The sequence below is a fragment of the Lepisma saccharinum genome, chromosome 13 (genome assembly GCF_977018435.1).
Source record: "Lepisma saccharinum chromosome 13, izLepSacc3.1, whole genome shotgun sequence".
In the NCBI taxonomy this organism is placed as follows: domain Eukaryota; kingdom Metazoa; phylum Arthropoda; class Insecta; order Zygentoma; family Lepismatidae; genus Lepisma; species Lepisma saccharinum.
The window spans coordinates 35,373,268-35,399,089 of record NC_139241.1 but is presented as its reverse complement, the minus strand read 5'-3'; the positions used below and the strand labels follow the sequence as shown (position 1 = coordinate 35,399,089).

The 25,822-nt window shown below is 38.6% G+C and overlaps 1 protein-coding gene across 2 annotated transcripts in view; it reads left to right on the top strand.

Annotated features, from left to right (window-relative positions):
- The window catches only part of LOC145997234 (tetraspanin-9-like), a 199,237-nt gene that overhangs the window by 120,291 nt on the left and 53,124 nt on the right, over positions 1-25,822 (top strand). The window contains exon 1 of one of the 2 annotated variants that reach the window (XM_083134049.1): positions 23,092-23,240. The exons of the other annotated variant lie outside the window; for it this stretch is intronic. The gene's annotated coding sequence lies outside the window, so the exon portion shown is untranslated. Of the gene's footprint in view, positions 1-23,091; positions 23,241-25,822 lie in introns of those variants that run through there. 2 annotated transcript variants of the gene reach the window in all.

Here is a 25,822-nt window from a genome sequence, read left to right as displayed (position 1 = left end):
TGAATTCGTTATTTTTTTTAGCTAAATACGGGCCAAATGGGCCTCCCGAGAACATTTTCCGGGATACCGGGACATTTCTTTAAAAAAGGGGACAATCCCGTATATACGGCACATCTGGCAACCCTATTTACTCACATGAACGTTACTTAAAGGGTATCCCACTCGAAGGTAGTTCTAAAAAGTGTCAGTTTATATTAACAAGGCAGGCGGAATAAAACGAAACATTGATATCCTACCTTTGAGTATGATAAATGGGGGACGAACGCAACATGTACTGAAAGTGCCCTCTTTGGGCGTCGAAACACGATTGAACACGCCGCTCTATATTCCTGAAGGTGGCAGCCAGAGCCTAAGGAGACATCGCTTGTATCTTGCCGCGAATGTTCTCACTCTTTGAGATGACCCCAATGGGAAAAAATAGTTGGTAGGTCAAACCTTGGAGGCCATATGCCTTTAGAAATAACTCTGCCGGGAAAGAATGATTCAGTTTTAGCCATTCTCGTGGAAGGAAGAGTATGCATGTCGCCCCATCCTGGCAAAATCCTTGACTGTTCCAGATCGTCTAATTGTTTCACAAAATCATGAAACGTTTCAATTCAGACAGCACTTGTCACAGTATGAATTGCAATCGAAAATAAAATTTAACACGTTTTTCTCAATGCAACTTTTGAAATTGTATAATTTGTTTTTACTCGAACATTTAAACTTCCTATTATTGGTTATCAAATCTTTGTTTGAACAGCCATTTAGCATTCAAAATAGTATCCAAGAGCAGAAAACACCGCTAGAAACAGCTCTAAAATGAAAAACTCGATTAAAATGAGGCTATTTGCTGGGTACGGAGTGCATTCAACGGAATACCACTGCAACTCAACTCTGCCCCAACTGTTGAGCGCTCTGGAACCCTATCGTTCACACCACAAAGCCTGGCGCTGTCGCTGTTGACTTTCTGCCAATGCCGTTTTGCATTTGCTTATATAACTTAACTTATGTTAAACTTCGACCGTGAGCTAAAGAAATCGTGAAGAGTTAAGGTCAAGAGGCATAACAGCAACTTAAATGCTCTTCACACTTCTCCTTCATGGCGTGTTCATATTCACGGCTCGTTAACCGAGGATTGTAAGGAGTAACTGCTCCCTACCTGCCAAACCCATGGGCAAGTGCTTGGTCGCAGAATGAATTCATTAGGCAAATGTATGCGGGCATTACGTCATGCAGATGTCGCTGATTTGAATTCTTGTATCCATTACAACCTATTCCTTGTATCAAAAAGTGCATAAAGAACAATGGAGATTTTAATAGCTCTGTAAATAAACTGTGGCAACTGAATTTGCTGTTTTAAAAAAGCAGTGGACAATGTCAAGCACACATTGTCGAGTGCGGTTGTTACTGGAGACCAGAGGTGGTGTTACTGGAAAATACCCTTCTTCCCACTGAGTGAAAGATATCAGTAAAATTATGGCAACTCGACAACCTAATATTAATGAAATACCAGGAAAGTTATATGAATTAGGATTAATGATGTTCCTCTTAACAAGAAAAGACAAATAAGACAAATTTGATTTAGGTAAGGACATTAAAATAGGCGACAAATTTGATGATATAGCACACCACATCTAGTCCTTAGCATTGACTGTCCCAATGAAACCTCATTCTTCCAGTCTTTTCTTCTGAAACTTATTGGAACTCGGCAAGCTGAAAGACATGCTCTGGGCGCCACTGTTTAACAAACTCATGCAAATTAATGGCGTAGCTCCACCTGTGTTATAGTGTCAACAAGAAGCCGCATGCTCTCTTGACGTCCTTTGTTAATACCGGCCGTTGCAGCAAGAGAGAGAGAGGGGAGAGAGAGAAAGCGAGATAGAGTGATAGAGAGTGAGAAACAAAGGGTCAGAGGAGACAGAGGGAGAGATAAAAGGTAAAGAGATAAAGAAAGTGAGAAAGTGAGATAGGAGGAAATAGTAAAAAAAGAGAGAAATGAGAGGAAAGAGAGAGAGAGAGAGAGAGAGAATGAGAATGAGAAAAAGTTAGATATAGAGAGGTAGAAATGAGTGGTAAATAGAGAGGAGAAAGAGAGAGTGAGAAAAGTCGATAGAGAGAATAAGAAGAAGAAAATAAATAAAGAAAGAGAGAGAGGGTAAACAGAGAGAGAGAGAGAGAGAGAGAGAGAGAGAGAGAGAGAGAGAGAAAGGGAGATAGAGAGCACATAAAAGTGGAAGTGAATGGAATTTAGGGAAGAGATTGAAAGAGACCGAAAAGTAATACAATGCGAGGGAAAGACAGAATGCGAGGGAGAAGAAAAGACGAACAAAGAGACAAAGAAATCGTTTCCTTCTCTTCTGAACTCTACTCTGAACTCTACTAACTAACTAACTAACTCCCAAGCCTTTTTAAACCCGAAGGTTCATGGCTGCAGCAACACAGGTCTTCCATCTTTCCCTATCTTGAGCAAGTTCTATATACTCTTTTCCATCCCTACCGATTTCCCTTAGGTCCATCTTAACATTGTCCCTCCATCTTCGTCTTGGCCTTCCTACAGGTCTCTTACCATCAGGTTTCCCAACAAGAATCCTGTAAACTCCTCTTTCCTCTCCCATTCGTGCCACATGGCCTGCCCACCTAAGTCTTCTTGATTTAATTATTCTAATAATATCTGGACATGAACACAAATTATGTAGTTCTAAATTGTGTAACCTTCTCCACTCACCTGTCTCCTCATCCCTTTTAGGTCCAAAGATTTTCCTAAGGATCTTATTTTCAAATACTCTCAATTTATGTTCCTCTTTCAATGTAAGGGACCAAGTTTCACATCCATATAATACTACAGGCAAAATTACTGTTTTGTATATTTTAACTTTTAGTTTCTTAGATAATAAACGAGAAGACAATAGTTTATGAAGAGAGAAGTAACATGCATTTCCTGAATTAAGCCTACTTTTTATTTCCTCTTTAATATAATTTTCATTTGTTAATATTACTCCTAAGTATTTGAATTTGGAAACTCGTTCAAACGAGTTGTTATCAATAATTAGATTTTGATTATTACCTAACACTTGGTTTCGGCCTGTAAGCATATATTTAGTTTTATCTTTGTTAACTTCCAAACCTATCTCTTTAGCAGTTTTGAAAAATATTTTAGCATTATTCTTAATTGTATTCACATCATCCCCCAGTAAGTCTACATCATCTGCATATGCTAACAACTGAGTCACACCATTTAATTTTAGTCCTTCTTTAGTTTCTCTTACCTTCCTAACAGCATATTCTAAGGCAAAATTAAAGAGCAATGGAGATAATGCATCTCCTTGTTTTAACCCATCATGAATTGTAAATTTGTCAGACATATTAATACCCACACGAATTTTACTTTCTGTTTCACTGGTGCATATTTTTATCATACTAACAAGCTTCTTAGGTATTCCAAACTCTACTAATATATTATATAATTTATCTCTTTTGACTGAATCATATGCTTTTTTTAAATCAATGAATATCTGATGGACATTTTGATTGTATTCCCACTTTTTTTCAAGTGTCTGTCTGATGTGAAAAATTTGATCTGTAGTTGATCTGTTACGTTTAAATCCACATTGATAATCACCTATCATTTCATTAGCATATGGGGTTAGTCTTGTTAAAAGAATGTTAGATAATATTTTATATGTTGTTGAGATATGAACTCTACTATCGGATTAAAAATTATGGATACTCGAGTTTAGACTCCAATTAAAAATTAACCAGTATATGTACACAAAATCAAGTTACATCAAAATTTAGCTGATTAAGCTAAGCGTTAAGCTATGGTAAACAATTTATTTTCGAGTATGCCTTCGATTTTATATCATCGTGAGAATAAAAAAAAAGGGGCGCTCTCTTTGAAATTCTATAAGGCCCGAGCGCCATGAAATTTAAATACGGAGTCGGTGCAGGTAAAAAGGTATAAATTACAATTCCTAATTTTCAGATTTTTTGAAGCGATCAAAAAAGGTTCTTATCAATTTTGCGAAACAAATTTTCTGCCTATTGGCTACTCCTACAAATAAGCTCTTGGTCTTATTTTGAAGCTATTTGCAACTGTTTTTAAAACCCATCATAATGTCAATTCACATTGCGAAACCGATTTTGTACAGATTTTTATTCAAGGGAGTAAGGATGTACGTGGATCGTGGCAACACTGCACGTGCTGGCCCTACAGCGATGCCCGTGGAGACTGCGGGCTATCATTGCGATCGGTGTCCCCATGAATGTTCTTTGTGAGTATACCTTCATGAATTTCATGACTCATCTTCATCTTCGCGATTAGCCAAAGGCGGCAGAAAAGCGACGCTAAATAACAAAAATTAGTAGATCAACAACAGATGAAGTGAAGATTATGTTACTGATCTGTCACAATCACATAAAATTGATTTATTGATTGATTTAGCTTATTTTATTTCGCATTTCTGGACGAAAGTTTTACAGAATATATGTGTGGAATATTTGTTTCAGGAATATATCTGCATTACTCAATGAAAACCAGAGAAATGGCTCAAACACAGCATTTTATGAAAACATATGAACTCTAAACGGAAAATATGTAGTTTCCTGAAAATATGCGAAAATATGTCCATGAAATTTATGTACATCGTTTCTAACAGTGTAATCCGCCGACATTTGTCATTTTTACTTGACAAAGCAATAAACATGGTAATCTGGGTTCTACTAAACTTCATTATTCATATTCATTGTCGCAATTCACTTATAGAGGCAGAGATATTCTTCCTTGTGAAGCTGGCCTAAGGATCATTTCAAAAATACACATTAATAGCTGGAATGGGGTTATTCTGTTGTATGAAATTGTTCTGTTGTTTCTCAACGTTGATTGACATCATCTGGAGGGCGTTCCTCTCCAATCCTTCGACCAGATGAGGAATATTACGGTAGTTGCCAAGTTGCACTTCAACTGTAACATATCATCTGTCGACAACAATGGAATACCGTGGGTAGACAAAACTCTCCCAAAAGTAAGTACCGCCAATTACGTGATTTGGTCATAGTTTCTTTTTTCTTGATATTTCACGACTTCATCGTCGAGAATCACACCGATAAAGTGCTACTGGTTATCGCTTTTTGAACACTCGATTACATCAATGAAATTTGATGAGATTGTATTGAGTTTTGACTAAATTGTATTGAGAGTGTATGATCTTTTATAAGTTTCGTTTTTTTTTGCCTCGATATTTCCACACTGATTTTACTTGTAATTGACATTATTATTTTCAAATTAACATAAATAACAACATTTGATGTTTGATTGTACATCCGGGAGTGTTAGAGTAATTTCTAAACTATATTTTTATCTATATACGTATTTATAATGTTTTTCTGTTTACATTGTTTATTTTAAAATAATGGCTAGGCGGCATCTTTTTAAAGTTATGCATCATATGATTAGGGTTGGGCCTAATTTCAATATCATATCAGCTGACCGACCAGAGACATATTTAAACATCATTTTCACGTGATTGCTTTTGTTTATGATATATTCGCACAGTAATATTAAAAGAATTGAAACAGTAGTAATGTTTTAATACTAGATCGCAACGTAAATCAAAGTTTTCACAGTTTCATTAACAAAGTCAAGCTTTGCAATCGGTGAGGTTATCTTAGGCTCCTTGGAAAGTTTCTTTGTAAGGTTAAATATGCACCATTTTAATGGAAATTGTTTTTAATCCATCTTCAAAGTTCCCATAAATTATAACGGGTTCTATTAGGTTCCGTAACAGGAACGTATTGTTTCATTTCAATGCGGAACTTGAACCGTATTTAAACTTATCCGGAAAGAAAGGTCCCTGAACGGAATTGAAATACTTTAGAGATAAAAAGGTTTTTTTACGGATCCAGAACCCATTTACACTTGCGGATTTTCTCTTCTGGATCGGAATTCAATTTATTTAAAATTACTGGACCTTAGTGTCCTATTTGGTAAGTAAGTCAATTTCGTTCTACCAGCTAGTTTCTAGTTTTAAACGATATTTAAGAAATGCTGTCAGAGTTGTGGACATTCGTTTAGTATGAGAAGAAGGATCCATCTATACTAAATAGTGCAACTTACGTTCGGGCCATTATTTGTTGGTAATCAAGACATGCCGTTAGCGAAAAGGAAGAGTGATGAATTCAGGTAGTGGCCCGGGGGAGGGATACCCACGAACATTTCAGTAATGTGACAGAGGATTCGGACAAAAGCTAAGAAATTTGGCAACCATGTTCACTTTGGCAGAATGTATTTTTTCTATTTTTTCGTTGTAATAAGCACCGATTCAGTTCTCTTTATAATTAAATGTTAAAATAATGAACGAATTTAAATTATTGTTCGTTTTGATAACTGCTAAATTAAGAAATATGATGGATCAGGATACACTTCAAGTTTGTGTGAAGGTGCCAACTGCTGAAGGGGACGAGGAACCCACAGAAATATTCATTCTTAAAATGATAGTTAATTATACTATCTAATTACTTAATTTAATTTAATTACTTTTCAGAACTAAAGGGCAATTAAAATATTAGAATTGTTTCATTAGTATAAATTGTTGACTATGACATGTCCCCTCCCGGAGGAAATTGGCTGGATTCAACACTGAACAGTTGTCAATGTTGCGAACTGAATCTGAGAATAAATAAGAAAAAAATCACTTTTTCTATGACAAGGTACTTTGTAGTTCTAATTTATAGTGGATTGAGTTCTGCCTGTAACATCAAGTTCTTAAAATACATAATTTAGCAACATTCCACTAAACCTAGGAAAATTTACTTATGTCTGGCAACACTAATGGGAGTCCTTTCATTACAAGGGATGTTCGTCTCATCAAGGTCGATTGCTTCTCATGATGCAGCGCTTGTGCTTCTCCCAGCGACAACCTGTCACAGTTCGTTTGCTATGACAAACGTACCTTAACCTCAATTTGCGTGTCATGTGTCAGTTGCTTTTGATTGAAACAGCCATTTCTTTAACTTAGAACGATAGTCATTAGGTGGTTCCAGAGTGCTCAACAGTTGGGGCAGAGTTGTGTTGCAGTGTCACTGGATGAGCTTTGTATACCCAAATATTTCTAGCCAGAATTCAGCCTCATTTTAAGTGTCAATTTTCCCCTTTAAGGCCGTACTAAAGGCAATTTTGTGGTAATTTTTCGATAACAGATGGCAGCACCGTTTGCCATGACAACCGAGGGCCATGTTGCCAGATCTCCGCGTAAATATAACCAAGGTAGATACATACAGGTAGGTCGATTAGGGTACTCGATGTGAGATGACGCCATATTGGTTAGAGGTGAGTTAGTGAATTAAAAAAAATAGTAGTAAATCAGGGAAATTGATAATCATGAGATTTTAGTTATATGTTCTTATTAGAGAAATAAGCAATATATCATCAGTGGAAGGTAGTAATAGTCGAAATATTAATATAAAATCCGTTGTTTTATATTAAGTATTTGCTTTAATATTTAGAACGCAGGGAAGAAAATGCAATAATGAGTGTAGTTAAATATTAATATAAAATTCGTTGTTTTATGTTCAGTATTTATTTTAATATTCAGAACGCAGAGAAGTAAATACAATAATAAGTGTAGTTAATTCAAACACGAAACTGACCAAGTGAGGACAGTAATTGAAATAATTGAAAAATTTTGTGAATAAGTTTGAAGCAAATGCTGCGTTGACTCAGGCACGTATCCAAGGGGGGCTCAGGGGGCTAGAGGCTCCCCGAAAGTTTTCGGTTTACACTAGATAAAATGAGGTTTTTGGTTTCTTGTGTGTGTGAAATAAAATAATGTGACGAAAATTTAAGGAGAGAAAAAATTATCGAGGCAAGGTAAATTTTTCTACAACCCTGTAATTCATAATAGCACGTGTCCAATGTGGGGATAAGGGGAGTCGATCCCCCAGGAAATGTTTCAGTTTACACTAGATAAAGTAGGTTTTTGGCTTCTTGAATAATGTGACGATAATTTAAGGAGAGTAATAATTATCTAGGCAAGACAGAAAATGTTCTATAACCCTGTTATTGATAATAGCATGTATCCAAGATGGGGATCAGGGGGGGGGGGTCGAGCCCCTTCCAAGGGAAATCTTTCAGTTTACACTACATAAAATTAGGTTTTTGGTTTCTTGAAAGATGCGATGATAATTTAAGGAGAGAAATAATTATCGGGGCAAGGTAGAGAATGTTCCGTAACCATATTATTGATCATAGCACGTATCCAAGTTGGAGATCAGGAGGCCGAGCCCCCGCAGGAAATCTTATCAGTTTACACTGGATAAATTAGTTTTTTGCCTTCTTGAATAATGTGACGATAATTTAAGGAGAGTAATTATCGAGGCAAGACGGATAATGTTCTATAACCCTTTTATTGACAATATTGCACGTAAACTTTTCTTGCGTTTTCATTGTTGTTGTCGCAGCGAGCGCTATCATTGTGTAAAGATTTGTCATCATTTGGAAGCTGCACAACAAAGCGTGCCACGAGTAGGACGATTCTTTGTATTATTTATTCTTTGGAAAGCGGGAAAGGAAACATTCTTAAATAAAAGGTGGAGTCGAACCACTGGTAATATTAACGAAACGTTTTACCTGCGGAACATTCTAGAATATAATGAAGACGTAAATACCCGGCTTCAATTTCCCGGTTGATCAGTACAATAGAATCTGTTAGTAATTCGAAAATGAAGAGGACTAGTGAGACAATTTCAAGTAAACTACCGAAGTCTACTTCTAGTTCGTGTCCAAAGTTGAAAATATTGACGTCTGTGGAACTCTAGGAGCCTCAGTGTAGTGCTAGTTCAGGGCATGAGCTGAAGAGATCGAAGGTCTAAAGTGAATATTTCAGGAGTACCGGATATTGGGGCGGTTTATTAAGACATAAATAAGTTGCACAGATCAACTGTAATTTTATTTGTGTCCGGGCCAAATTTCGTGTTTGCAGTCCGAGACTTTCATGGGATAAAAATGACTTTTATTTAAGCCAACTGGGTTCGACCCACACTCAAAAACTTAACCACTACAAAGGGACAGCCGAAAATTATATGAATGTCGAGAAGAGAAAGCAGGAAGATGTTGGATGTAGATATTTTAGCGGAATTTTCAGGCTCTGCCAGGACCCGAACCAGGGTCTCTGCCATGTCGTGCGGTTGCTCTACTGGCATATCCAGGATTTTCGAAGGGAATGGGGGGGGGGGGGGTGTTACGTATACTTTTTCTCGGTAGTCAGTCTTCTTTTTGCCATCTTTCTCTGCCTTTGACGTTCATTTTTTTTTAGAAATACTGAGCCAATGGAGGGTTATGACCCCCATCACGCCACTGGAGATAAATGAGTGAGCATTTTATCATATTGGAAGTCGAAACATTAGATGTGTTGGGAACCGAAGGGTTTTCACTGTGCATTAATTGTTTCTCGATCCAGCTGTGTTCGAGAAGACTTCCTTTGTTTCGTGCCGATATATGACAAGACTGCGGAAGTTGTGACGGACAATTTTGAACACTTGCGAGTGCTTAGGCCTGAATATGAACAATTTAGTGAGTTTCAGCTTTAATAAGAGCTGCATACATGTGAAGACAAGTCACATTAGTGGTGTTCAGGCTCGAATCAGGGAGTTCACAGCCCACAGTTTGAATCTCGCATCGTCGAGTGGATTGTCCATCCCGTGCATGTGTAACAGCTTTGTGAAGACACTCAAAGACACCAAAGATGTTTTGATGCTGTTACAAACAGTATTTGTTTTTTTTTTGTTTCTTTTTTGTGATTGTGTATGATTTTGTATGCTTGGGTTTCTTCCATGGTTCTGTGTAGCTTATAAGAGCCAATTAGGTTTGAACTTTCAGCCCTCCCCCATGCGACGCGGGAGGAAGTATAAATATGGCCTGTGTCAGAGGACAGGGAGAGTGTGTTTTTGAACTGGATAGCAGAACGGAGAGCGATCTTCGGGCTCCAGTGTCCTCCCTTGAGAAAAAGCATCCCGAGGCAGTTCTGCCGATGCTCAGCTTTCCACTTGGCAGTTCTGCCGTGGGGCTCACGTTAGAGGAATGTAAATAATGTAACTTAGAGAATTATTGGAAGAATCCGAGCCTTATTTTGTTAAATTGTAAATAAATGTATAAAGCCCATTTCTGCGAGTTTCAGCAATCACCCTGCAACATTAATTTCAGTAAGTTCTTGCCTGTGATTGATTCTTTGGTTCTGAGCGCTCTGGTGAGGAACGGGATGGGAACCCAGGACTAACGAGCCTATTTAGTTGTTTATTTGGGTTTTTCCTGCCAGAAGCGGCCCGGTAAGGGTGGAGTGTTGCGGAACAGAGAATTATTGGGGTCTCGTCCTTGGATTTTTTGTGTGAAAGGACACAGGCAAAGAAAGGGAAACGTTTGCTGTAAAAGGGTCGAAATGTTGACAAGGGCTCAGTCTGCGTTGTCCTCCGTTAATGGGGAAACGAGTTCGACGCGAACAATGGGTACAGAAAATAATGCTACAGTAACAAACAGGCCGAGGATTCTTCCAGACGACATTAGAGTACAGTTACCGACTTTTAATGGGGAAACAAAAGGGATGGAAGTTTATAGCTTTTTGGATGAACTGGATGCATACAGGGATCTTTTGGGCATAAATGAAGAGGAATTATTGCTTTATCACCTTCCGTTAGCGTTGAAAGGAGAGGCGAAGGAATTCTTTCATTTTGCAAGCCCGTTTGAAGGATATGTGCAATTCAGGGATTTGTTGCTCAAGAATTTTCATGGGTTGGATCACGAACGAGAATTAGAGCGATTCTTGGATTCTCGCTTTCAGCTAAAGAGCGAGTCATTGGCAGTCTATATTCGCAAGATAGATAGATGGTTCGGAAGGGCAAAATCCACCGCTACAGTCGAAGAGAAGGTTAATTTTATTCGGCGTAAATGTAACCCTGTGTATCGTGAGAGATTAAGATGTCAGAATTTCAATAGCATGAAAGAGCTTCACGCGTATGCTTTGAATCTGCAGGGAGAGATGTTGGAAAACTCTACGTTTCATCAGTATGACACAGAACAGGAAATCATTAACTTTGCCTTGAGAGGCGCCACACCTCCTCAGTCCGAGGGACTTTTGGCCGTTAGAGGGGCGAGTATCGCCGCGGGTGATGATCTCTTACGTGTGCTCGACCCTGGGAAATATTCTAGGTTAGGGAAGGAACCCCCTGCTGTTTCGAGGGAGACAAAAGCGACTCCTGACCACCCAAGAATGTCTGGCAAAGAACGCAAGTGTTACGTTTGTCAATCAACTGCACATCTGGCAAGTTTTCACCGAGCTGCAAAGAAAGATAATGTTTCAGAGTCAAGAGAACGTAATGGACAGGGCGTGACAGTGGGACGCGCCTGTAATTCGACAAAAGTAAAGATGTCAAATAGTAAAATTCAGGAACCTTTCGTTTTTGGAGAAATAAATGGCATTCAGATCCCTATGTATATGGATACCGGGGCTAATATATCCTGCATGAGTTTGTCTTTATTTCGGAAATTGGAAGGAAAGGGGGCGAAATTACGTCATAGCAAACTGAATGTGCAGTTAGCTGAAGGGAAAACAACAACTGTGGGACACGTCTTTTTCAATGTAACTTTCTATGGTCAACGGGTCCGAGAGAAATTCTTTGTTTTGGAGAATCCCCAGAATGACCTGATCGCCGGTAGAAGTTTTATGGCCAGGGCGAATATATTAATTGCACCCGCGTTGAACGGTTGGGCTTTTCTGAATGAAAGGGACGATATTAATATTATTCCTTTTGATACAATTGGGAAGAAAGAGAAGAAAACTAGTAACCTCCTGTCTTCCACTGTCATTCACGTAAAAGAGAACCGCGACAAAGAAGTGTTGCAAACCCCCAGAGCCGAAAAAGTCAGGAAAAGGAAAAGTTTATCGGCGAGGAAAAAAAAAGATCATATTCCGATTAGCGATCTGAAGGATGTGAATAAGAAATTCAGTAAGTTCCAGGAAAAGAGGAAGAGAAAGAAGCCTACTTGCCTGGGAAGAGAGGACTCTGGTTCGAGTCCCGGTACTTCGGCTTCGCAGGGAACGGAACGAGAGAAAGTAACCTTAGTTGACATTAAGGAGGATGTAATGTCACTTGCTACTTCGGATGATGATGGACGGAACAGCGAAGATGAAGAATTGTATTGCTCTGTTTTCTTCAAGCGTCTTTTGAGAGACAACCCTGACACCGCTTCTGTTGAACTCCTTGGTGATGTAACACCTGAGCTTCGTGGCGAAATCAATAGTTGCACTCAATCAGAAATAGAACCTAATGCAAAGAAGTTGGAAGTAAATGAAATAACAACCGGCAATATCAACTTGGAAGATAAGCGATTATGGGCAAGAGAGCAACGGAAGGACCCATATTTGTCTTTGTTAATTGCGTGCCTTAAGCGAAAGGAAGTTCAATTGGATGAGAAATTGAACAGGAAAGTTTTCGATTTTCATCTGAGCACTTCTTACCTGGATGAAGATGGGATTCTATACAGAAACATAGAAGAAGGGAAGGGGATGTTTCCCGTGTTTGGACAGCAGCAAAAGATTTGGACACCGGATTCGTTGAAACCGGAAGTGCTGCGAATATCCCATGACGAAGTTCACGCCGCACATCCAGGAGCAGCTAAGACTCTGTTCAAGATTTTGGAACAGTTTACGTGGAAAAATGTCTACTCTGATGTTAGAGATTACTGCAGATCATGCCTCACCTGTTTGAGATACAATCCAGATTCTTGTAAAAAGATGGGATTCATGAGAAGTCGCAAACAGCCACGCCCAGGAGCGAAATTGTACGGAGATTTGTTTGGACCATTTCCGACCAGTTCTAAGGGGCGTTATCGCTACGTATTTCTCATTGAAGATTCTTTTACGAGACAGATATTCTTGGAACCCTTGACAACAGTGACAGCTAGGACAATTTCCAATGCATTACTGAAATATTGTCACCTTTACGGCTTTCCATCGATATTTACCAGTGATAATCGAGGTGTGTTTCGTAGCCGCCTGTTTCACCAAGTACTGAGAACCATCAACTGCAAACCCGTGTACATTACTCCATACCGCCCACAAGCAGATCTTGCAGAAGCAGCAATTGAGACAGCAAAGAGAGCGATAGCCAAGTGTTGGACAGAACACAGCAGGTGGTCAAAAAACTTGGATTCGATCGCATTAGCAGTGAACAACCAGGTGAAAAGATGCCCGAAGCGTGACGTACGGTTTCTGGTGGAAACGGAAGGCGCCGGGAAGAACGGTCAGCTGACCCAGAGACACCCCATGGAGCTTCTGGGGAAACAGCTGGGTAGACCATAACAAACCAGTCTTTTCTCCTTTGCCGATCCCTTACAAAATAGTTCTTTAAAGGGACAGTTCTAATTGAAATCTACATTAGTTAAAAGTTTATTTTTATTCGGAGGCACATATTTACTCGCGAGTGTTTGCACTTTCTGTAGTATTTAAGCAGAGAAGTGCCGCGAATTCACGTGCTGGATATTACTCCTACCCTAGGAGTGGATGGGAAGAGGTTCGATCCCAGAACCTCACAAGAAGGAAGCCGCCTGGAAGAGGACGTCCTTGACATGGATGTCAAACAGCCCACACCTGGAAATGGACTTCACGACGATGAATTAGGATGTCACCGGTTCCAGAGATCACCGGATGCAGTGAGGAACATTCGGAGAGACTTATTCCGGAAAGTGTAAAATCAGTGAAGTGTAAAATCAGTGAAGTGGACTGTGTTAGTGTTTTTTTTAATTTCAGGCAAAACCTCACCAGGACATTGGACTCACAGACTTACCTGGGGTAACCCTTTTTTTCGGTGAGGGGAGTATAATACTGTTACAAACAGTATTTGTTTTTTTTTTGTTTCTTTTTTGTGATTATGTATGATTTTGTATGCTTGGGTTTCTTCCATGGTTCTGTGTAGCTTATAAGAGCCAATAAGGTTTGAACTTTCAGCCCTCCCCCATGCGACGCGGGAGGAAGTATAAATATGGCCTGTGTCAGAGGACAGGGAGAGTGTGTTTTTGAACTGGATAGCAGAACGGAGAGCGATCTTCGGGCTCCAGTGTCCTCCCTTGAGAAAAAGCATCCCGAGGCAGTTCAGCCGATGCTCAGCTTTCCACTTGGCAGTTCTGCCGTGGGGCTCACGTTAGAGGAATGTAAATAATGTAACTTAGAGAATTATTGGAAGAATCCGAGCCTTATTTTGTTAAATTGTAAATAAATGTATAAAGCCCATTTCTGCGAGTTTCAGCAATCACCCTGCAACATTAATTTCAGTAAGTTCTTGCCTGTGATTGATTCTTTGGTTCTGAGCGCTCTGGTGAGGAACGGGATGGGAACCCAGGACTAACGAGCCTATTTAGTTGTTTATTTGGGTTTTTCCTGCCAGAAGCGGCCCGGTAAGGGTGGAGTGTTGCGGAACAATGCCTGATGAGAAGAAACGGACAAACACGTGATAAAAATGGCAGCCTTAAACGGTGGCTACTATTTAGGGGACAGTTGCTCCCCATTTTTTTGCCTCCGCACTATGGCCTCTTAATGCTAGGCCTTGTCTACCAAGAGAAAGTAAACTTTCCTTGCCCCCCCCCCCCCGCTTTGCCACCAAAAGGGCACCACTGGCCTTAAATATGCACCTGTGAGGTTCTATGTATACCACTTAAAAATATATTGTCCCCCCTCGCCCCGAAAGGAATTTCTGGATACGTGCCTGCGTTGACTATACACTTCATTTTGTATGACAGTACTTTCTACTTTTGATTGGAGAATTTATACTCTGTCCCAACTATCTCTGCTGCAGCAAGGCTGCACATAGCGGCAGAGAAGGGGATCGAGTGGGCAGAGCGAAGCAGTACACGATGGTGCGAAAGCTGGTAACTACAGCAGCTTTCCGCCGTTCCGCGCAATCCCGTTCCCTCTCACGTGTTCATTGGTGGAGCCGTCTCGCGTCACTACTTGCGCAGAGACTTGCTTTCGTTCGCTTGATCCAGCGAATTTCTTTTCTTGTGTATGGAGCGACTGTTCAAAATATTCTTTGGTACAACGTATTCAACGCACCTTGCTTTCATTGTTGAAATAAATACCATTCGCAAGATATTATTTTCTGCTCCCTGTATTAGTAAAATGAAATTAAAGATAAAACACATTTTCAATTTTTTCAATTATAAACATTGTTGAAAAATGCTTAAAAGCATTAATGTTAATTTTTCCACAAGGCCGTAAATTTCAGTTTCCTAATGTATTTTTCTTGCAAAATTACAATTGATTCAAAAAAGTGTTCCATTTTCTCAGGATGACGATAAGACCAAATAATCTTTGCTTATTGTCAATTGTGAATATTCGTCTGAAGAAGATCCTGTTAGAGGGTGGAAATGTTACGTTTTTATGTATATTTTTTATATTATAAAAGCTTTCCTTCGTCAACATTTTAATGACATGAAAACAAGACAACAGTGTTACAATGGAAATTAAATCTCAAATTACTATACTTTAAGAACATTATTTATTTGAAAAACTTAAATTGACGTTTTAAGTCATGTTTACGCACCGAAAGGCACAGTACTGGACCTACCGTTTAAAGTGGGATCCGAACCACTGTGCAATGCGCCTCCACCATGTATCGAACCTCTTGAGTAGCTACAAGACGACGACTTTACCACCACGCCATCCGGGAGGCCTTTATTTGAAAACCGGGAATAAAGGTAAACGAGCAGCCAGTGTTTGTTCGTTTCAAAATACTTAAGTACAATTTTACACAAGTTGCCTCCGCACCATGTCCAAAGTCCTGTTTCACAGTTCTTCACGAATTATACTGGTTTGTTCTGCAGCTGTCTTTGGAAGTAACAGTAACATTTTCGAGTAACATTAACTGTAAACTACTTACTTTATGAAATTAGTACCTGAAATTCAGTTATTTTCCCACCTAACTAGTAACTAACTTCGAAGTTAGTTGTACACTCCTGTTCACATAAAGTGTTACTCTTTATAGGGTCGAACAGTTGAAGTATGTACCAATTGATGTGAACAGAAGTGTACAATTACTACTTTTTTTTTTACATAGAAAGGAATTTTCTTCTGTTCCATTTTTACAATTTGTTGTATCATATCCTCGCCTGAAAGAATGGATGAATTAGTGATTATTGAAATCGTGAGACCATGAGAACAATCTTATTTATTGCCAAGAACCAGAATGTATCTATTGCAAGTGTATTTTAATTAGAATAATTTCGACATAGGGCTATATAATCTCCAACAATCCTCATTGGTATACCACAGTTGAACAGCAATTCTGAATAATAGTCTATATTGTTTGCTCAACAAAAATACAATAAAATATTATTTTTTCATCTTTAAGTAAAAGATGTGGATTTTATTACCTCTGTATTTACATATAAAATATATTAACTTAGTTATAATTATGTGGTTGATTGATTTAGTTTATTTTACTGCCATTTTTTCTAATCGCAAAGATGAGAACGAGTGATAAATGATGAAACTTTTGAAGGATCACATACAAAGCATACCCATGCCGGGATTCGAACCAGATACTCCTAGCGTCGTAACGCGCTGTTCTAACCACTCAAACACGGACACCAGCAGTTATAATTGAAGACTAAAATTGGTAAACGCTGTAAGTGCCACAATAATTCAAACACCGTTTTCCACGTTAAACTGTGAAATGTGCCATGCTTTATAATGTGGTAAATGTAAAATGTGGCTGGTAGCCCTCTAAGTAGTTCAAAGGGCGTGTAAAGAGGTCACTATTGTGCACGTTCGTACGGGCTGATGTGCGGAACTATGCGATTTCCCAACACTTTCGCTTTTGGCACTTACAACGTTTACCACTTTTAGTCCTCAATTATATATGAACTTAATGCTAAGTTGTTGGTGGTCATCTGTGATGAAATGAATAGTGGACTTGCATTTCATGTTCTGAACCATGTCTTACAAGATATAACTAATCTAGAATAAAGTAATTGTAATAGTAACTAAATTAGATACGGTTTAAAGCTACAGTAATTATAACTGAATTAATATCTCAAGTGATTAACTTTGAATTACTTTTGAAAAGTAACTTTCCACACACTGTCGATATCTTAGATAAGATATTCAGATGAGAATTGTGAGAGAAGTTTTCTAAGATACAATATGGTAGTAATTACCATTAGAATAAAATTCAAATCATTCAAAAATCATTGCATGAAGGGACTACTAAAACTATATATTCGGGATATACGTATAAATTCACATTAACATTTTCCTTTCAATGTAACTTCATTCTCCTTCTTGCCCATCCTGCAACATTATGTGGTTCTCTCATAGATGCGTATGCTTCTTGCTGTCTTGAAATCATCATTCCATTCAGAAAGCAATGAATATCCTAAGATTGTGGGCAAATACCCTTCAAAATTGGAACTAGCAAAAATTTCAAGGAATGTGTGCTATAACTTGACAGACAAGACAAACAAGTTATACCATTCCCATTATTTTCAGTTTCTCAAATATATCGTTCCCAATTGCTGACTACTTGCAACCAGATATTAAGAAGTCTTGCAACATCATTTCTTGAGTATATTTTGGACTCTTGATATCTTGTAAACCATCACCATCCAACCATGTATGTGCAAATTGTGTAGAGTTCAAACAATCCACACAGACGATTTTGATTCCATAGAAGCATATCCACAAACTTCCACGGTATTGGGTTGCCATTGTTAGTCAAATCTGTTGACCTTTTACAAATTTCAAGTTCTTAGAAGACACATCAAATAAATTCTCAAATGTTCATCTGCAAAAGGAGCAAATAAAAATATTGTTAATATGGTGTATGAGACTATGAACTTAACAAAGATGAAAAAAATAATTTTCATTACATTGTTACAACCACAGACAAGTTGAGTTAATAATAAAATGAAAACAACTTAGAGATGTTGTGTTAAGTGGATGTGAATATAATTGATCTAAACTGCACCATAATGGTTAACGAAGTGGTCCTTTTATAACAGAATTATAAAAGGTTTGATTCACGGTATCAGCTCACTTCAGTGACTCAGATCTATCTTTACAGTGCATGTTAAATATGACCATAGGCGTGCGCAGACCCTCTGATTAGGGGTGGGGCAAAAGCCTTGAAAGTTTAGTCGGGAAAGAAAAACTTCACTTTATCTCACTGTTTTAGTTCTATTGCATTGATGGGTATATGTGTGTGTGTGTGTGTGTGTATGACATATTATTTATATACATTACATAATCAATTCATCCGCCCCATAACAAACCAATAGCAAAAATGTTATAAATTGCCTCCGAAATATGCGCGCTCATTTTCCTCCAAACCAAGCTGTTACAGGAGCTACTGTCTGAAGTACTTAATTGTTCTTACACTGTCTCTGGTAATTTACAATGCACTACTGAAAATAAATTGCGAGCGAAGCGAGCAAGAAGATTTCACGATCCAAATTTTTGCAAAGTGAAAACTGTATTGATTTTATACGGCGCAAAAAAAAAAAAAAAATCACGGGACGCCATGGCGTTCTCTTTTACAATTTTTCTCATTCAGATTGTTCAGCGTCCAGGGACAACTCCCGCCGTCCCCTAGCTATGACTATGAACTTGACAAGACTGTAAGAAAAGCAGATATTGCGAGCGAACCGAGCAAGAAAATTTTACGAAATGTATTTTTGTTTGTATATAAAATTTGAAGTCGAGGGGGCAATTGCCCCTCTGTGCCACCCTACAAGTGCTCCTGGCCGTCTGGAAAAAAATGATGATAGAAAGACGTGAAAACTAATTCCATTTTGAGTATCCTATTGTCCTGCTACTCTTAATTTCTGCTAGTTTTACTTTCTCTTAATTCAATGTTTGCCCTCCTAGAATTGATTTCCGTCCAAGGTTGTGCCCCTCTGCCCCCTTGTGGTTGCGCCACTGCAACCAATATCGTTTAATAAGTCATAATATTCCTCTACACTAAATTTCTAGTTGAAAGTATAATAATGTAGGGGCATGGAACGTCTAGAAGGGGGGCAAGGATTACCACACCTCCCTCTTCGAAAACGAATATCTACCTAAAAGTATATATTTCACGTATAATTTGATTTCAGTCATAGTAATTTACATTAATTATTACGTATGTAATGGAGGGACGCAAGTATGCTATAATTTCAAATTCAAGTGGTTTTTTTTAGGGGGCAGCACTATTATCGGGGTAATATGTCCCACGGAAAAATATCTTGCTTGTCCCTATGTGGAAAAAAATCTGCGAACGTCCGTGAGCCCCCCCTTGCCCCCCGTGCGCACGCCTATGAATAGGACTTTGACTTCAGTAGGTTATTGAATCAAATATTCGTAACATAATCTGGACAAATTATGATTTCTCTGAAAATCACTCAATCTTACCCACAAATAAATAATTGGCCCTGCACTTGTAAAATATGTGAACTTCTAATATTTACTAATCTATACTAATTTGTAAATTCCCAGTAAACACGAAAACTATTGTTTGGTAGACTGTTAGGACTTTACTCTTTTAGCTGTTAGGGTGTACTTTTACATTTTAAATACATAAAGCTTGAACTTATTGGAAATGTTGCGCCACCATTACAAGGCGTTCAAAATTATGAAAGAACGAGAAAACCAAATGTTTTATACAGCTTACAAAACCGGTTTTCCGACCTGATTCTGTGAAAGAAGATAACAGAACGTTGTTCAGAACTTGCACAAAATTCGGGGATCTCACAATAAATCTATTCCAATCCAACCTAACAGCTTAACCTACTTATGACATTTAACATTTGCGAGCTTTATGAACTGTGTTCAAGTTTCAAAAACATAAAAGAGAAAAATCTTGTTCAAAACAGGTCAGAAACAACTCGTTCCAACCTTGTACAAGGGCAAAGTGAAACTATAATGAACGACTGATTTGTAATACAAATTCCGATGTATGTACATTTGAATAGCACCAGTGAAATACGAAAATAATCTCCCAAGAACGATAGTAGAGCATTTTGTGCAATATCGATTTAACGCCAGAATATAATCTATATCAAGGTATTTCATGCTCTAGTAATAATCACAAAACTGTAATATCTGCATTATGCCAATTTAATATAACATTCTCTTCTGATTTTACAATTGCAAAGAATTATGAACTTCGTTTGTAAGGAAAAATGCGTGCTGCGTTGTAAAGGTTGAGACGTTGAAGCGATATTCTCACAGAAATTATATCGGAAGGTATTTCCTCAACATATAAATAAATCATACATTCTGCATCACTCTTGCATATTGCAAACGTTTTACTTTTGATGGATTAAGCAACAAGCATTTAAATAAGTATAAGACTTACCTTTCAGTTTTTTCCGATGTTTCCTTCTTCCAACATGTACTGGATTCGTTATTCTCTGGTAACTTGGGTTAACTTTCACGATTTCGACGCACTTGTATTGATCATATCGTTAGAAAGCACGGCGTGAAATATATCGGCAACAGTGTTGGCTAAAATCTTCACCAGGGAGTATATTGCGACGAAACGCCACTTCAAAAGTTTTAATGATAGGCACTACTCTCTGAAGGTACGAAATGTTTTCATTTTTTCACATTGTATTTCAGATGCTTGCGGGAAGAACATGTGATCTTTGTTTCACCACGAAATCTTCCATACTAGTCATAAAAGAAAGAAAATGCACCGGTATTAACAAAACTACCACTTCAGCGCCATCTGTACGGAGCAGTTTGAACATGACGGAGACCTTATATTTTCTGTTATTTACTTAAATCCCTTCAATCGTAACAGAATTAAAAGGTTCACATGTTCTAGTGAATAAAACAATCTTTTATATCGGAAAATTTCTTCCTTACCGAATCTATATTAGTTGTACGGTTACCCTTAGAAATTTGGGTCTATGCTTTAGCATGGCTTTAGAACCCCCTTAAGATATTTAAAGTAAGTTTCTCATTTTAGAACTATTTGTAGCTGGGTATTCTGCTCTTGAGGGCAATTTGAAGTTGCAATTTCCCCCTTTTAGAGATATTTTCAGCGATACTTTTACCATTTATGGCCGTTTTAGGAGGTTTATTTACTCTCTTAGTGCTTTCAAGATGGGTATTCACACTTTTGAAGCTATTTCAATTAACATTTTCCCCTTTACAGATATTTTGTTTGGAAATAACTCGAAGCTTCCCCTTTTGAAGCAAATTAGAGTAGAAATTTCACCTTTTAGAGCTAATGTAAGTGAAAATTCAAACTTTTGAAGTTATGCGAAGTGAGAATATCCCTTTGAGACCTATTTTAAGGAGAATTTTTCACTTTTACAGCTGTGAAGTATTAGTTTTACTATGTAGAACGATTTTAATTGATTAACGCCGTCCTTTTTAGTCTAATAGACTACTCACACAACAAGTGAGTCCTTAAAGCATATGCTTATGCTACTGTGGAATAACTTCCTGGGATGGTACATAAATTTTCGAACACCTTGTATATATACCAAGAGGACAGGATGCTTCTCCTTATCCAACAACATTACCTCAGTAATAAATTTTGCTGCGACCTATACGTATAAGTCAGTTGCCAACGGGGTGAAATGTTATCATCGTTTGAAATAAAAATCTCCCAGAAACCAAGTTTATGTCATCGTTTTGTCTGGCGTGGGGGACTGGCGTAAGAAAGTCAAGGCCTCGTGACGTCATCAACACCGTATATAGCAATTATATAATTTATTTTTCGTGTGGAAATGCATTCGAGAGCCTAGCCTTCCGCATATCTTGTTTGTCTCTTGTGAAAGGTCGGCGCTGAAGTGCACGCAGGCCTCTAGAAAGGATGTATTTACTTTCTGTGTACTCTGTATGAATAATGCATTCGTTCAATTGCCTTACCTTCGATTTGCAACGAGTTTCCCTTCCTTTGTGTTGTTTGCTGTTCCATCTGTCGAGAATGTTACGTTATGTACCTTCCTTACAGTTGTATATATTATCTTAACTCGGTTTAGTCTGTTACTAAGTTCATTTCGTAATTTTTAATTCACATTGTTTTTTCCCTTGCGCTATGCACTGCTTTATTTTCTTCTGTTCCGTTCTGCTTCTTTCAGTACGGATCATTTCTTAATTAGCTTTTTTCTTTAATATCTTTGTAAAAGTTCTTCTTTTCTCTGCTTAATTAATTGAATTATTTCCTATCCTTTACTCTCCCAGTTTCATGTTTTACTGCTTGTCGTGCTTCCTTCTTTCTACAAGTATTGTTACTCCTAGTTTTTCTACATTCTCATTCATTGATCCTGCAACATATAGCTATGCCCTGGGCGAGATTAGAATGCGTTCTTTGAAATCTCATTGTAAATCGATACAAAATCTTCAGATAACATGAACGACAATTACAGATTCAATGCGATCGGCAATTATTTCATTCATAGCTTATTTATAGCAGCGTGGCTTCAAAAATCAGGTGACTGCCACCCGGTATATTTAAAATACTAAATATTTGACTTATTCATTCAAAATGTAACGTTGAACTAGAACTGAAAGCCGGTTAAACACAGAATTGTCCACAAAAATTAGTTTTTTCATCTGTTTTTCTCACTTTTAAAAAAAAAATAATCCATGGTGGCACAACAACCCTTGACGGCCAAGGACTGCCTACCAACTCCCACCTGCCGAGGTGGGAGATCAACCAACCAGTTATGCGGCTCCTACCATGTTGGCCGCAATCACCGAGGATAGTAAACTTCTATTTCAGTTCCCCACGGATGGCGTGTGGCTCATCTTTCAGGCCGAGTTCTTGGCAGTCTTCGGCGCCTTGTTATGTGTAAGGTTTAATAATGTACATCTCTGTTGTGACAACCAAGCGGCTGTGGCTTGCCTCAATAGGAAGGTATGCCACATCCCAGAGTTTCTGTAGTATACACTCATGTAGTGTACACTCATGTAACATTTACTGTAACCTAGGTACCCAGCAATTTAAGTTAAAGCAGATGCTCCGAGTCGACATCTGATCCCATGACCTCAGCTAATCTGCGGCGCCGCTGCTGTCACGTGCTACCCAGCATTCCCAGCAGCAGCGTTGTCTCAGTTTGGATCTGTGAGTTGACCATGGAGGATGTCAGCTTGTGAGTTAAGGATCCAAACTGACGCAGAAAACTGTGCTGAACTGTGATCACGCGTCGCTTTTGCATTTTCTACAAAACACCCTTTCTGTTGTTTGGTCGGCACCATTTTGCACAAACAGTTCGCATTCGCACCGTGAGTATTTCAAGTGAAAGTTCTTCAGTCTAGTGTTCAGTTCCCAGAACGAAACAAAAAATAGGTACAATCTTTTCTGTACACCCTGTATATTAATGGTCCTTTTTATGTTTTCCCTTTCCTATAGTTTGTCTTTTGGTTGTCATTTCTATTCCAAACACTGCGTATGATTTTATTTCTTAGTTGTTCGCGAGTGTGAAAGTGCAGATTATGACAAGGCGTCTAGTACAGAACCTCTTTTCAGTTCATTCTGCACGGCTACTGCCAGGCGTTCAAGCGAGCAGACACAAATCCATACGTGCCCTTACATAAGCTGAGTGTACGTGTGTGATATATTATTTTTAATTCAACGTAACGGGCGTCCGGCCGTGAATAGGCAATCTCCTGTTCTCCCCTGAACTCTCTAGCTACGCGTATCAAACGGGTCGTGTGAATTGCACCGAGGGAGAGAGCACTCGCAGAGCCATCTGGTCGTAAATCTTAAAAGCAAATTTACTGCTGCTGGTTGAAGATTGCCTCGTGAATCTTTATCGTTGGAAATTAGATGGTACATGTTGAGATACAATACAAGCAGAGAAATAAGAGAAAACTGGATTTTCTTCTTTATATTGCTTCTACAGTCACTGGAAACTTTTTCTGATCTTTCCTCATAGCTTAATTTGAACTTGATTGAAAGGAAGGTATAAATCAGTGCTGGATCTATAAACCACGAAATCCCACAGTGTGGCGTGCCCAGGGATAAGCAAGCTTTTAGGGGGAGGTGGGCGGGGGGCGTGCCATGACCTTTACATACTCATATATGTGTATATCAAACAATAAACGTATTGATTTGCCCAGCACCGCAGGGCAAATAAGTAAAGACCAGCGAAATATTGTAAGGTGAAACGATTGGTTGATCATTTTAATTTGGCTGAGATGTAGTAGTTTTCGGTTAATAACTGCTGTTTAATACTAGTCCATAATTTATTTCTCACTGCAAGTGTTTCTTCCGTGGTGTGGGACTATAGGTCTTTTCGACTCTTACGGCGGGGACCCTACATGCTGGCAAGGGAAGGGGGGAGCGGGGAAGCGACCAATCCAGCGCGATAAGAAACGCAGTAGCCTGTAGAACGAGGTGGGGCAGCACCTCCTTCTCGTGACGTCGTATCTCTCGACGCCACTGCTGTGGTCGGTTGGTCTGCGGCGTAATCCCCGCCCCCCACTTTCCTTGCCAGCATGTAGGGCGCCCGCCGTAAGAGTAGAAAATACTTATAGTAGTATGAGCGTGAAGTGATAACACGAGTGTTACACTACATAGAAGTCCCAATGTCCAACATGGAGCAAGCGACGAAATAAAATAAGACGTAAAGAGAAATGGACTCCTAGTACGTAAATTTTGTGATCTAGAAAAAGATATACACCAAGTTTAAAAGTATATAATTTTGAAAGTAAATTTTTCAGTAAAGTTTGTCGCATTTATTCTCAGATAGACAAATCGGAATACTAACCACTTTGAAATGTGCCTCCAAAGGAATTCCAACCCATTATCCCATGATTACGAAGTGATAGTGATACTATGCCATTGAAGTCAAATTACATTACAATCAAACAGGCGTCCCCAGTGGTGTAGTGGTAACGTCGCCACCTTGAAATCAAAGGATCCGGTGTTCGATACCCACTAGAGGTCAAGAGTGGTTCGGATTCCACTTTAAACTGTAGGCCCAGTCCCGCTTAGCATAACTGTACATAAAGTGAACATAAAACAACAACTCAACAAGACTCCAATGAAATAGTCAGTTGTGAGAAAATTTAAACCGACAAATTAGAAAAATACAGTTCAAAACAATTGTACAATTTATATAACTTAGTAATCTGAATATTTGTATAATACAAAAATGAATCATATTTTTCAACATTCAATTCATTGATGAACTAAATCTCATACATATCAACTTTTATGTATCAATATAAATACAAATTTAAAAAAACAAGAAAAGACCATAATGAAATTTCGGAGTTTATTTCTGCAGAACAAACGCTATACATTTAGAACAAATATATTCGTCCACTTTCACTCTGATGAAGTAACATGTGGAATAAATTCTTCTAAAAACACGAAGACATTTATCTAGTACCTAAAAGATATTAATTTGTATGGCGTTGAAGAAAAACTTAGGCCCCGTTGTTGTAGGTTCCATCTTCATCCTCGCCAGAAGAAGACATATACCCAGTTGTTGTTGGCGCGTTCTTGATCCTCGCCAGAAGAAGAAGACATATACCCAGTTGCTGTTGGCGCGTTCTTGATTCTCGCCAGAAGAAGACATATACCCAGTTGCTGTTGGCGCGTTCTTGATTCTCGCCAGAAGAAGACATATACCCAGTTGTGTTTGGCGCGTTCTTGATTCTCGCCAGAAGAAGACATATACCCAGTTGCTATTGACGCGTTCTTGATCCTCGCCACAAGAAGAAGACATATACCCAGTTGCTGTTGGCACGTTCTTCATCTTCGCCAGAAGAAGACATATACCCAGTTGTGTCTGGCGCGTTCTTGATTCTCGCCAGAAGAAGACATATACCCAGTTGCTGTTGGCGCGTTCTTGATT